Below are 13,910 nucleotides of genomic sequence, written 5' to 3'. Positions count from 1 at the left end.
GTTCTAGTACTTTCTTCCAGTTTTTAACCACCTTAAGTGGAGCATTCAGGATCTTGCCTCTGGGCACTTCCTCATCTCTGCCCATTTGTGCTTCCTTTTTAGACAGACCAAGTGGGATGATTCTACCTGTCTGTTCAACTCCTCTGTTCAGTCACATCTGTTCAACTCCTCCAAAAGAGAAGTTGAGCTTCAGAAAACTACATACAACTCATCTTTGCTCAGCATTTTCTTTGGAAGAAAAGATGTAATAGTATAAAGGGTTGTAAATTAAGATGAAAAAAGGGAACTTTGCAAGCGAGGGTATTGGTAATGGACACAGGACAGCCGAAGCACTGGAGAAAGAATCAAAGCAAAGCAAGTGAAGCTACAGAGCAAATAATCATGTCACATCAAAACTACCAATAGTTTTATATCTTAAAATGACATGAACTTTAATATACTGGAATCCTTAAAATCAATGCCTAACCTTGAAAAATGGCTATAGATTTTTGAATAGATATACAGAAGACAAGCAGAATTAGATACTTTAAGCTCCATGGGGATGGACACTGTGTTTTTAAAATCTCTGTCTTCCCAGCAGCCAATCGAACTATTTGCATAATAGTGATTCAATAAATATCTGTTGACTATGGATGGATGAATATATGTTAAAAGCTCTCAATCTTTATATAAAAATTAGGCTGGGAAGAAGAAACTTTCATATGTGTTTGAGAAGTAAGTAATATAGCTTGACTAGAGTCTAGGTGGTAATAAAGGGATCAAGCTTGAAAGGGAGTAAGACACTGCTATTATATTAATACCATCCCAATGCATAATATAATCAATAGAAGATAAATACTACCTAAGAGACTTAAGGGATGATAATTTTTTAGGAAATGAGAGTCTTAGCTTTGTAATAGAGAGTGCATATTTAGGGAATTGATAACACTTTTAAGTGTGTCTCAGATCACACCACTACACACAAGCATTTTTATACTATGAATAAGGTTATATTTTCCTTGTATAAATAATAAAAGCTTACTTTATTTGAGGAACAATTTTTTACTTTCTTTGAGGAACAGTTTCTAATTTAGTCAAAAATAACCAAACAAAATAATGACATGTCTGAAAAGGAAAAGAATCAATGGAAAATATATAATTAACAGAATATCCATATAAGGTACTGATGAGACACAGACTTTTCAATACTTCAAAAGACTACATTCATAAACATGAATTGTTTCTTAAAAGCCAAATGGAATTTTAAATATAAATACTAAAAATTAAAACCTCAATAGATGGAGGGGTGGTTAATGTCTGGTTATATACTGATAAGTTGAAAGAGTAAACTTGAAAAAAAAAGAAGAAAATATGCAAAATGAAAATCAGAGATGTAAAGTTAGAAATGAGGAGAAAACATACACAAATGTGAGATAATAAATGCATTTGATTCCCAGAAATAAAAAAGTGCATCATATAGGAATTATATATAAAGTGATATTTGCTAGGTCTTTTCTTAAGTAGCAAATGAAGCATAATTTCTAAGCAAGTTCAAACAAACAAAACAGCAACAAAAAAACTATGCCTAGATATACCAAAATAAAACTACTGAAAACAAAAATAAAGAGTAGATAATAAAAACAGCAAGAAAAATAAAGTCATATTATCTTTAAAGAAGCAATACTAAGACTGAGAGCTGATTCATAGCAAAATTGAAAAAAATCAAAAGATGATAGAAAAAGATCCCTCTAAATGTTAGAAGAAGAAAAAAAGCTGCCGATCTAGAATTTAATAACCAGAGAAAATAACTTTCCAAAGTAGAAGTAAAATGAAATAATTTTCAGAGAACAAAAACTAAGAAAAGTATGTCACCAGCGTGTGCCACATGTTCAGTTGTTCCCACTCTTTGTGACCCCGTGGATTGCAGCCTACCAGGCTCCTCTCTTCATGGGACTTTTCAGGCAAGAATACTGGAGTGGGTTGCCAATTTTCCCCTCCAAGGGATCTTCCTAACCACAAGATGCAGGGATCAAACCTGTATCTCCAACATCTCCCGCAATGCAGGAGGATTCTCTACCCACTGGGCCAATTAAAGACAGGCAAAGTGGTTTAAATATCCATGCTTTTTTCTGGGAAGAGGTAAAGTACTACCTTACATTAAGGTTGACAGATCCAGTATGACTTTGTAAATTCCAGGATAACTGCTAACTGAATAACAGAAAAGTGAATATTTAATAAGCTAGTTAATAGGGGAAGATAAGCAAAAATGTAATGTTTCAAAAAAGAATGCATTAAAAGGAAAAGCAGAATAGTAGAACAAAAAAGCAAATAACATAATAGACTTAAACCCAAATAATTATATAATAACTTCACAATATGAATGAGCTAATGCTTCATTTAGAAGATTATCAGTCTTAAAAACACTGAATGAATGTATTTTGTTTATTTATTTATTTTTTTAAATTTTATTTTATTTTTTTAACTTTACAATATTGTATTGGTTTTGCCATATCTCAAAATGAATCCGCCACAGGTATACATGTGTTCCCCATCCTGAACCCTCCACCTTCCTCCCTCCCCATACCATCCCTCAAATATAAGGATACAGGAAGGTTGAAAGCAAAATAAGGGAAAAGATATGACAGAAACTTTTTCCAAAAGAAAGCTGCTAGTGCTGTTTTAATAACATATAATACAAAACAGGTTCTAAAGCAAAAATAAGATTCTCTATAGTGATCAATGTTGAAATTACTGGAAATATATAATTTTAATTTCTATGCACTTGATCAGAGAAGGCAATAGCACCCCACTCCAATACTTTAGCCTGGAAAATCCTATGGACGGAGAAGCCTGGTAGGCTGCAGTCCATGGGGTCGCTAAGAGTCGGATACAACTGAGCAACTTGACTTTCACTTTTCACTTTCATGCATTGGAGAAGGAAATGGCAACCCACTCCAGTGTTTTTGCCTGGAGAATCCCAGGGACGGGGGAGCCTTGTGGGCTGCCGTCTATGGGGTCACACAGAGTCGGACACGACTGAAGTGACTTAGCAGCATGCACTTGATAATATAACCTAGAATAGTATGCATACAGTAGCATCAAAATACCTAAAGCAAAAATTGCAACAAAAAGAGAATTAAGAAAAATCATCTTTACGAGAGGAGTTTTTTAAACTTATAATTGCCCAGTAACTGACTGGACAAGCTGACAAAAAGAAAGGCAAGAAGATGTGCTCAATACAATAAACAAAACTGACTTTTAGTCATGTCATACATCCACTTGGCATTTGTGGACACCTCAATAGAAGACCACAGAATGCACGCTCTTCAAATATTCACAGGATATTTCCAAAATTTAAGTGTATGCTAGGACATAAAAGAGTAAATTTTAAAAATGATAAAGGGTCAAAGTTACACAGAGTATATTCTCATAATGTAAACGCAAAATAATAAAAAAAAGAAATTCCCATGCATTTAGAAATTCAGCAACATATGTTTCAAAAACAAGTAGATCAAAAGTGTCGGGAGAGTTTGTAATTTCCTTGCAACAAAAATTTGAAGTGACAGACAGACCAGCCTTACAACCCTCAGACAGACCAGTGTTACAGCTCCATGTTACAGCTCAGTTTTATTTAGAAAGTAAAGGAAAATACATCCTTGAGGCCTGACGGCATGCAGACCCAAAAGATGCAAAAAGAGAGGCCCCCAGCCCAATTCTGGCTCCTCTTTTTTACATTTTGTCTCCTCTCCCTGGGCCTGCCCTATGTAAATTGGGCTATCCAGGAGTGCTGTTTGTTCTACCTGAGGTCCTCACTCTGGTCCTTGGACCTTCCTGTGTTCTATTTTTGCAGGCTTTTCCCTTCCTTGTCTTTTAGCCACCACCATTCTGGACTCCTTTTTCCTATTCTAACTACCTAACAAAAGAAAACACTATGATTAAAAATAGGAAATATTTTTAACTGAATGATAATGAAAGAATGTTATATCAAAATTTGTGTGATACAGATGAACCATGCTTACATGGAAATTTTTTTATAGATTTGAATGTAATTATTAAACAAGAAAGGCTGAAAATCAAGGATCTAAGCTTCCACCTCATGAAGTTTGAAAAAGAACAGTAAGTTACACCCTAAGAAGTGAGTGAGCAAGCAAGCAAGGGACCTGTTGTTCTCACCCTTTCCCCACCTCTGCTGCAGCTGGGGCCCCCAAAAAGCCTTGCCTTAATTTCTTGTCTGGCCTCTGATCAATTTCTATTGATTAAGAAGGCCAAGAACCCTGGTCAGTAACATATTTTGTGGCACCCAATGTGGGGCTTATCCCCTTCTGGGGAGAGAGTTTGGCACCTCTTGGACCACTGAATGCAGCTTCCTGTACGTGGCAAGCAGGGACCTGAATCTCTTGTTAGCATCACCACGTTTGTTAAGTATGTCTTCCTGGCCCCTGGGAGCTTCAGTACTCTCATTCAGGCAATACTTTTCCCCTCCCATCTGTTCTTTATCTCTTACCATATTCCCTTTCCCCGTTGTCCCTTTCCCTTTCCTGAAATTTCTCTACTTCTCTCTCTGTCCTCTCCTACTTCTGTCCTATCCTTCTGAGATTGTGGATATTGGGCAGCTACAGTATCACTCCCCTCAGCTTATGAGACCTGCTTCTTTTGGCCTGCAAATGGCTCGCCTTGATGGGTCACAAGCAGAAGTGAGAGAGGCTCACTTCACACTATGCAGACCTTGATCCAGTGGGCTCTCCTGACTGGGAACATATGAGAGAGATAGAAATTTAAACCTTATATCATGTAGTGGTTGGAAGTCCAATTGTTCCAATATTCTCACTTTTATTTTCCTGCCACCAAGAAAAGCTGCATTAGGAACAGGCTAAAGTAGCAGATTTCTATATACTGGTGTATGAGTTGGTGAGAGTCCCACAGAAGACATACAGCTGGCTGGTTTCTGGGCTTGATTACCCTAGTGGGCAGTGGGCACTCTCCTTCTCTAGGCCCTTTCTAGAAGCATGCAGGTTGGTGCCAGAAGAGACAGCTATGGGGAGTAGGCTGAAATGACAATTTCACTCCTTCTCTTTTTCAATGTTTTCTGTCTCTTCTCCTTTTATCTCTCTCGGTCCTCATGACTGCACTCTTGTCCCCTGTGACCTAAAAACATTTTGCTGTGTTTTTAAGTTTTATAATTGGTATATTTGTTTGTGTTGCAGTTTTCTGTCTGTCCAACTTCTCCTGCAACCCTCTGCTGACATTGTGGGTGTGGTGGAACACTTTAGCCTTGAAATACAAACACAGTCCAGACTGCCTGAGACTTCAGCCTTGGGTTTCTTGGTATTTTAAAGAAGGAAAAGAAATGACAGGCCCTTGCATTTTTCCCTCCTCTGCCTCCATAATGTAACTATTCTGCCTGGACTCTCAGGAACTAAATGATTCATCTGCAGTCCCCTCAGACTAAAGGAAAAAAAGAGGGGCATTTTAAATTCAGACAGAAACCTATGAGATCTCTGGTTCTACAGAAATTAACTTGTCTAGCTTAAACTTATGGGTTTAATTAATATAGATCTGTCTTTAGAGTCATCAATGTTAAGTATACTTTCATTATACCTAGAGTTACTGGTAATCTTTAAGTGCATATTTTTTTTTTCAGTTATAATGTCTGTCAACAGGGAAAATAACCGGATATTAAATTTTTAAGTAAATGTAACTGAGATAAGAACTTTTTGGTAAACTGTAAGAATAATTTTATGTTTTAGAAACATCTGTCTAAAACAATCTCTCCAATGGGGGCAAAGTCAAGATGGCAGAATAAGAGGCTGTGCAGTGCCTGTCTCCTCATAACCAGGGCATTTACCAGGTACAGGCAGGGGACCTCAGACACCTAAGGGGATGGGAGGTGCCTCCACACCACCAGGTAGGATATGGTCGTGGGAGAGAAGTGGAGCCGGGATGGGACCAGTGGCCCTGATGGGCAGTGGGGGAGGGGAGGGGTTTCCACACTTAGGGAGGTCCACTCATCGCAAGGGACTCAGCTAGGATGGGGAGAGACCTATAGAGGAATGGAAGATCAGAAGGGAACAGGGCCACCATCTCCTTCCTCACCACTTAAGCCCTGGGGAGATCCTTCTGAGGTGCTGGGCCTGAACCTCTGCCATTTAACGGCCCTGGGAGTGGGAAAGAAGTAAAAGCAAGATGGGACTGGTGCCCCCAAGAGGCAGTTAGAGGATGGGAGGGCTTCCCAAGCTCAGAGTGACTCACTCACAGTAAGCACACCACCGGGGATGGAAAACACTTTCAAGGGGTTGGAGGATCAAAGGGGAGTGTGGCCAGCATTCTCCTTGTCAGCTCAGGCCTGGCGAGGCTGCTGGGGTCCCAGGCCTAAGCCTCAGCCCTCTGAGGACCCCTCTGGGCACAATGAGTCTAAGACCTTCCCCCCACACACTCTCCCAAGGAGGACCTTTTCTGGTCACTCTGGCCCTGTGCCTAGGGTCCCAGTCCCACCTAAGCCCCTGCCCCCTACAGCCAAGGCCTTTTCTGGCCTGTTTTTTTTTTTTTTTTTTGCTGTTATGGTTGTTTTCTCTTGTTGTTTCACTTATATTTTTATTTTTTCTAATATATTTTTAAGTTTTCTAATTTTATTTTACTTCCTATTCTTTTGCTATTGCTCTGCCATGTTTTTTCCTTGCAGACCACATAGTTTGTAGAATCTTGATTCCCAGGCCAGTGGTCAGGGCTGAGCTCCTGTGGCGGGAGTGCCACGCTCAGCCCCCTGGACTAACAGAGAACCTCACACATCATGGAATGCTAATCAGAGTGAAGTCTCCTGGAAGGCGCCATCTCAGCACCAAGATCCTGCCCTACCCAACCCCCTGCAAATGGTGCTGAATGCCTCAGGCCATACAAGCAGTAAGATAGGAACAAAGTCCCACCTCCTCCCCTATCAAACAAAATGAAATGACAAAAAAGATTTTACAAAGGATCAAGGTAAAAACCTACAAGACCAAATAAATGAAAAGGAAATAGGCAATCCATATGAAAAAGAATTCAGAGTAATGATGGTAAAGATTATTAAAAATCCTGGAAAGAGTGGAGGCTCAGACTGAGAAAATACAAGAAATGTTTATCAAGGACCTAGAAGAACTTGCAAGGGCTTCCCAGGTGGTGCTACTGATAAAGAATCTGCCTGCCCATGCAGCAGACACAAGAGACTGGGAGGTTTGATTCCCTGGGTCAGGAAGGCCCCAGGAGAAGATCTTCCTGGGTTGGGAAGATCCTCTGCCCAAAGAATACTGGCAACCCACACCAGTACCCTTGTTTGGAAAAATCCCACGGACAGAGAAGCCTGGTGGGCTACAATCCATAGGGTTGCATACAGTCGGACACAACTAAGCACAAAATTTGGAAGAACTCGAGAACGACAGTGATGAAAAACACAATAACTGAAATGAAAAATACACTGGAAGTAATCAATAGCAAAATAACTGAAGCAGGAGAATGAGTATGTGAGCTACAAAATGGAATGGTGGAAATGACTGCTGTGGATCAGAAAAATCAAAAAAGAATGAAAAGAATTGAGGACAGTCTTAGAGACATCTGGGACAACATTAAACACACCAACATTTGAATTTCAGGGGCCCCAGGGAAAAAAAATAGAAATGTTTAGAGAAAATATATGAAGAGATCAGAGTCAAAATCTTTCCTAAAATGGGAAAGGAAAAACAAAAAAAACATGCAAGTTCAGGAACTGCAGAGAGTCCCACACAGGACAAACCATAGGAGAAAAACGCCAAGACACAAATGAATCAAACAAAAATTAAATTCAAAGAAATAATATTAAAAGCAACAAATAACATACCAGGGAATCCTCATACAGTTATCAGCTGATTTTTCAGCAGAAAATCTGCCAGCCAGAAGGGAGTGGCAGGATATATTTAAAGTGATGAAACGGAAAAAGCTACAACCAAGATGTCTCTACCCAGCAAGGCTCTCATTCAGAATGGACAGAAAATAAAAACCTTTACAAACAAGCAAAAAGCTAAGAGAATTCAGCACCACCAAACCAGTTTAAAAAAAAAAAATGCTAAAAGAGCTTCTCTAGACAGGAAAAACAAAAGAAGACCCACAAAAACAAATCCAAAGCAATCTAGAAAATGGTAATAGGAACGTAAACGTCTATAATTACATTGAATTTAAATGGAATAAGTGCTCCAACCAAAAGACACAGACTGGCTGAATGGAAACAAGAGACCCATTTCAGAGCTATGGACACATACAGACTGAAAGCAAGGGCATAGAAAAAGATATTCCATGTCAATGGAAAGCAAAAGAAAGCTGGAATAGCAATACTCGTATCAGACAAAATAGACTTTAAAATAAAGACTGTGACGAGAGATAAAGGTCACTACATAATAATGATCAAGAGGTCAATCCAGGAAGAAAATACATCAGTAATAAATACTTCTGTAGTCAATGCAGGACCACCTCCATACCTAAGTGAAATAATAACAGCCAACAAGGGGAACCCAACAGTAACACCATAATAGTGGGGGACTTTAACACCCCACTTATACCAATGGACAGATCACCCAGGCAGAAATTAAATAAAGAAGTAAGAGCTTTAAATGGCACAACAGATTACATATATTTAATTGATATTTATAGAACATTCCACTCAAAAACAGAATATACTTTTTTCTCAAGTGCACAGAGAGCATCCTTCAGAATCACATCTTGAGTAACAAATCAAGCCTTGGTAAGTTTAAGGAAACTGAAATCATATCAAACATCTTTTCTGACTATAACACTATGAGATTAGAAATCAATTACAGGAAAAAAAAAAACAAAAACTATAAAGAACACAAATACATGGAGGCTAAACAGTGCATTCTGAATAACCAAGAATCACTGAAGAAATAAAAAGGAAGTAAAAAAATACATCAGAGCAAATAAAAATGAAAAAACAATGACCCAAAACATAAAGGATGCAACAAAAAAGCAGTTCTCAGAGGGAAGTTTATAGCAATTCAACCTCAGCTCATGAAACAAGAAAAACCTCAAATAAGCAAGCTAACCTTACACCTAAAGCAACTAGAGAAAGAAAAAGAACAACAACAATGAAGTTAGAAGGAAAGAAATCATAAAGATCAGAGCAGAAATAAATGAAACAGAAATGAAAAAAACAATAAAAAAGATCAATAAAAAAGTTGGTTCTTTGAGAAGATAAACAAAATTGATAACCCTTTAGCCAGACTCATAAAGAAAAAAAAAAGAGGGGAAGAGAACTCAGATCAATAAAATTAGAAATGAAAAAGGAGAAATTACAACTGACACCACAGAAAGATAAAGGATCATAAAAGATTACTAGAAGCAACTATATACCAATAAAATGGACAATCTGGAAGAAATGGACAAATTCTTAGAAAGGTACAATTTTCAAAGACTAAATCAGAAAGAAACAGAAAATATAAACAGACTAATCACAGTTATGAAATTTAAATTAAAAATCTTCCCACAGAAACATGACTGAATTGACTGAGCATGCACACATGCATTCTGGTTTGTTTTATCTTGAAATAAAAATTAAAAAATGGGGCTACCCTGGAGGCTAAGTGGTAAAGAATCCACCTGCCAATGCAGGAGACACAGGTTCGATTCCTGATCCAGGAAGGTCTCATCTGCAGTTAATTGCAGGTGGAACAACTAATTCCAGGCATAACTACTGAGCCTGTGCTCTAGAGCCCAGGAGCACTACTGAAACCTGCATGCCTAAAGCCTGTGCTCCCCAGCAAAAGAGGACACCACAAGCCTGTGCATCACAACTAAATAGCCCCTACCAGCCACAACTAGAGAAAAGCCCAAAGAAGCAATGAAGACTCAGCTCAGCCAAAAGTAAATAAATAAAATTAAAAAAAAAAAAATCTTCCCACAAACAAAAGTCCAGGACTAGATGGGTTCACAGGTGAATTCTATCAAACATTAAAAAAAAAGCTAACACCCATCCTCTCAAAACTCTTTCAAAAACATTTCAGAGGGAGGGATACTCACAAACTTGCTCTATGAGGCCACCATTGCCCAGAGATATCACAAATAAAATTACTGACTGATATCACCAATGAACATAGATGCAAAAATCCTCAACAAAATGCTAGCAAACAGAATCCAACAACACACTACAAGGATTATACACCATGACTAAGTGGGATTTATACCAGGGATGCAAGGATTCTTCAATATACAGAAATCAATCAATGTGATACACCATATTATCAAATTAAACAAAAAGTATGATCATCTCAATAGATGCAGAAAACGTTATGAAAAAACTCAACACCCATTTATGATAAAAACTCTCCAGAACGTGAGCATAAAGAGAACCTACCTCAACATAATAAAAGCCATATATGACAAACCTACAGCTAACATCATTCTCAACAGTGAAAAACTGAAAGCATTTCCTCTAAGGTCAGGAACAATACAAGGATGCCCACTCTCTCCACTGTAAAAGTCCTATCCACAGCAATAAAAGAAAAAAAGAAAGAAAATGAATTCAAATTGGAAAAGAAGTAAAACTATCACTGTTTGCAGATGGCAAGATACTATACACAGAAAACTCGAAAGATGCTACCAGAAAACTACTATAGCTAATCAATGAATTTAATAAATTTTCAGGACACAAAATTAGTGTACAGAAGTGTCCTGTATTCTTATACACTAAGAACAAAAGATAAGATAGAGAAATTAAGTTAACAATCCTGTTTATCATCTCAAGAAAAAGAATAAAATACCTAGGAATAAACCTAACTAAGGATGCAAAAGACCTGTACTCAGAAAACTATAAAACACTGATAAAAGAAATCAAAGATGATGCAAACAGATGGAGAAGTATACCATGTTCTTAGATGGGAAGAATCAATATTGTGAAAACGACTTTACTACAAAACAATCTACAGATTCAGTGTGTTAGATCAGTTCAGCAGAAATCAAGGTCCTTCAAGCCATAGGGCAAGGACCCTTACCTTATCTGGAGGCAGTCAGCAATCTGTTTCATGGCACCAAACATCAGGTTGATTTCTCTTCCTCAGTTCTTGTCACGACAGTTGTAATGACGGACTAAAAGGTTTAAAACAACAGACAAGTTACAACTCAGTTCAGCTCAGGCAGACAGATCTTTATTGTTAGACAATCCCAAGACATGGGAGCAGGCTGACCCCAAGAGTCATCGAAAAGATTTCTCTTGGCTTCCCCCTTTTCATACTTCCCATCTCCTTTTGGCTGTGCCCTGTGCAAAAACAGGGTTGTACCCACCACCAGTCAAGAGAAGAAATGCAAACAGGCATGTTTAAGACCGACTGACAATTGCAAGTTACATAACAACAGGCCCTGTAGTGTATGTCTTCCTGTAATGTAGTTATTAGTCTAAATTAGACTAAATATTTAGTCTGTTATTCAGTTCAGTTCAGTTCAGTCGCTCAGTCATGTCTGACTCTTTGCAACCCCATGAATCGCAGCACGCCAGGCCACCCTGTCCATCACCAACTCCCGGAGTTCACCCAGACTCACGTCCATCGAGTCAGTGATGCCATCCAGCCATCTCATCCTCTGTCGTCCCCTTCTCCTCCTGCCCCCAATCCCTCCCAGCATCAGAGTCTTTTCCAATGAGTCAACTCTTCGCATGAGGTGGCCAAAGTACTGGAGTTTCAGCTTTAGCATCATTCCTTCCAAAGAAATCCCAGGGCTGATCTCCTTCAGAATGGACTGGTTGGATCTCTGTGCAGTCCAAGGGACTCTCAAGAGTCTTCTGCAACACCACAGTTCAAAAGCATCAATTCTTTGGCGCTCAGCCTTCTTCACAGTCCAACTCTCACATCCATACATGACCACAGGAAAAACCATATCCTTGACCAGACGAACCACTGTTGGCAAAGTAATGTCTCTGCTTTTGAATATGCTATCTAGATTGGTCATAACTTTCCTTCCAAGGAGTAAGCGTCTTTTAATTTCATGGCTGCAGTCACCATCTGCAGTGATTTTGGAGCCCAAAAAAATTAAGTCTGACACTGTTTCCACTGTTTCCCCATCTATTTCCCATGAAGTGATGGGACCGGATGTAGAATATTCATAAACATGTAGAATGTTTATGAATGCTTAATGGGCTCTTAGCTCCTAAGGTTACCTGAGGAAGCCCCCGTGGTTAGTTTGTATCTACTGTGTGCCTAGGGTGCATGTGTGGGATTTGGAAAAGTCCCTGATAGCTCAGTTGGTAAAGAATCCACCTGCAGTGCAGGAGATCCTGGTTTGATTCCCGGGTCAGGAAGATCTGCTGGAGAAAGGATAGGCTATCCACTTCAGTATTCTCAGGCTTCCCTTCTGGCTCAGCTGGTAAAGAATCTGACTGTAATGTGGGAGACCTGGGTTTGATCCCTGGGTAGGGAAGATCCCCTTTAGAAGGGAAAGGCTACCCACTCCAGTATTCTGGCCTGGAGAATTCCATGGACTGTAGAGTCCATGGAGATGCAGAGAGTTGGACATGACTGAATGACTTTCACTGCGGGTTTAAAGATTAGCTTGCATTCTTTTTGGCTAGGCCATCCCTCATTGCTCATGCCTAACTTCCTACCTAACAAATGTAAACCACTAACAAATTACCAATGGCATTTTTCACAGAATTAGAACAAAAAACTTTACAATTTGTATGGGAACATAAAAGATCCCAAATAACCACAGCAATTTTGAGAAAGAAAAACAGAGCTGGAGGAATCAGGCTCTTCAACTTTAGCCTATACTACAAAGCTACAATAATCAAGACAGTATCATACTGGCACAAAAACAGAAATATCAGATCAGTGATACAGGACAAAAAGTCCAGAGATAAATCCTTGCACCTATCGTCACCTAATCTATGACAAAGGAGGCAAGACCATACAATGGACAATAGACAGTGTCTTCAGTAAGTGGTGCTGGAAAAACTGGACAACTACATGCACAAGAATGAAATCAGAACCCTACCTAACACAAGTAAACTCAAAACAGATTAAAGACTTAGACACTGGAAAAACACTTTGACATAAATCACTGCAAGATCTTTCTTGACCTACCTCCTAGAATAATCAAAATAAAAACAAACAAATGGGACCTGATTAAACTTAAAGATTTTGTTATCAAAGGAAACCATAAAGAGGATGAAAAGACAACTCTCAGAATGGTTGAAAATATTTGCAAATGAAGCAACAGACAAAGGATTAATCTCCAAAATACACAAACAGCTCATGCAGCTAAATATAAAAACAAACAACCCAATTAAAAAAAAAGGTGAACAGACATTCGTCCAGAGACATACAGATGGACAAGAGGTACATGAAAAGATGCTCAACATCACTAATTGTTAGAAAAATGCAAATCAAAACTATTAATACAATGAGGTATCACTTCATATTGGTCAGAATGGCCATAATCAAAAAGTCTACAAACAGTAAATGCTGGAGAAGATGTGGAGAAAAGGGAACCTTCTTGCACTATTGCTGGGAATGTAAATTGATATAGCTACTATGGAGAACAGTATGGAGGTTCCTTAAAAAAAACTAAAAATAGCACTATCATATGACCCACTACTGGGCATAAGCCCTGAGAAAACCGTAATTCAAAAAGATACATGTACCCCAGTGTTCAGTGAGGCACTATTTACAACAGCCAGGACACAGAAACAAATTAAGTATCCATCAACAGATGAATGGATAAAGATGTTGTGTGTAGGTATATATGTATACATATATACACACACATATACATACACAAGGGGATATTATGCTGTGCTGTGCTTAGTCACTCATGTGTCCAACTCTTTGTGACCCCACAGACTGTAGCCCACCTCCTCTGTCCATGGGGATTCTCCATACCAGAATTCTGGAGTGGGTTGCCATGCTGGCCTTCAGGCCCAGGGATCA

General features: G+C 38.8%; 1 long non-coding RNA gene across 1 annotated transcript in view; it reads right to left on the bottom strand.

The window, feature by feature from the left end:
* Window positions 1-13,910, bottom strand: part of LOC132342559 (uncharacterized) — a 29,302-nt gene that overhangs the window by 774 nt on the left and 14,618 nt on the right. Inside the window, exon 2 of the long non-coding RNA XR_009490968.1 lies at window positions 10,986-11,079. This is a non-coding gene — a long non-coding RNA (uncharacterized lncRNA). The remainder of the gene's footprint in view (window positions 1-10,985; window positions 11,080-13,910) is intronic.

The sequence above is a fragment of the Bos taurus genome, chromosome 17, assembly GCF_002263795.3.
Source record: "Bos taurus isolate L1 Dominette 01449 registration number 42190680 breed Hereford chromosome 17, ARS-UCD2.0, whole genome shotgun sequence".
Classification (NCBI taxonomy): Eukaryota; Metazoa; Chordata; class Mammalia; order Artiodactyla; family Bovidae; genus Bos; species Bos taurus.
The sequence above is the reverse complement of the archived record's forward strand: the minus strand, read 5'-3'. Positions and strand labels throughout refer to the sequence as shown.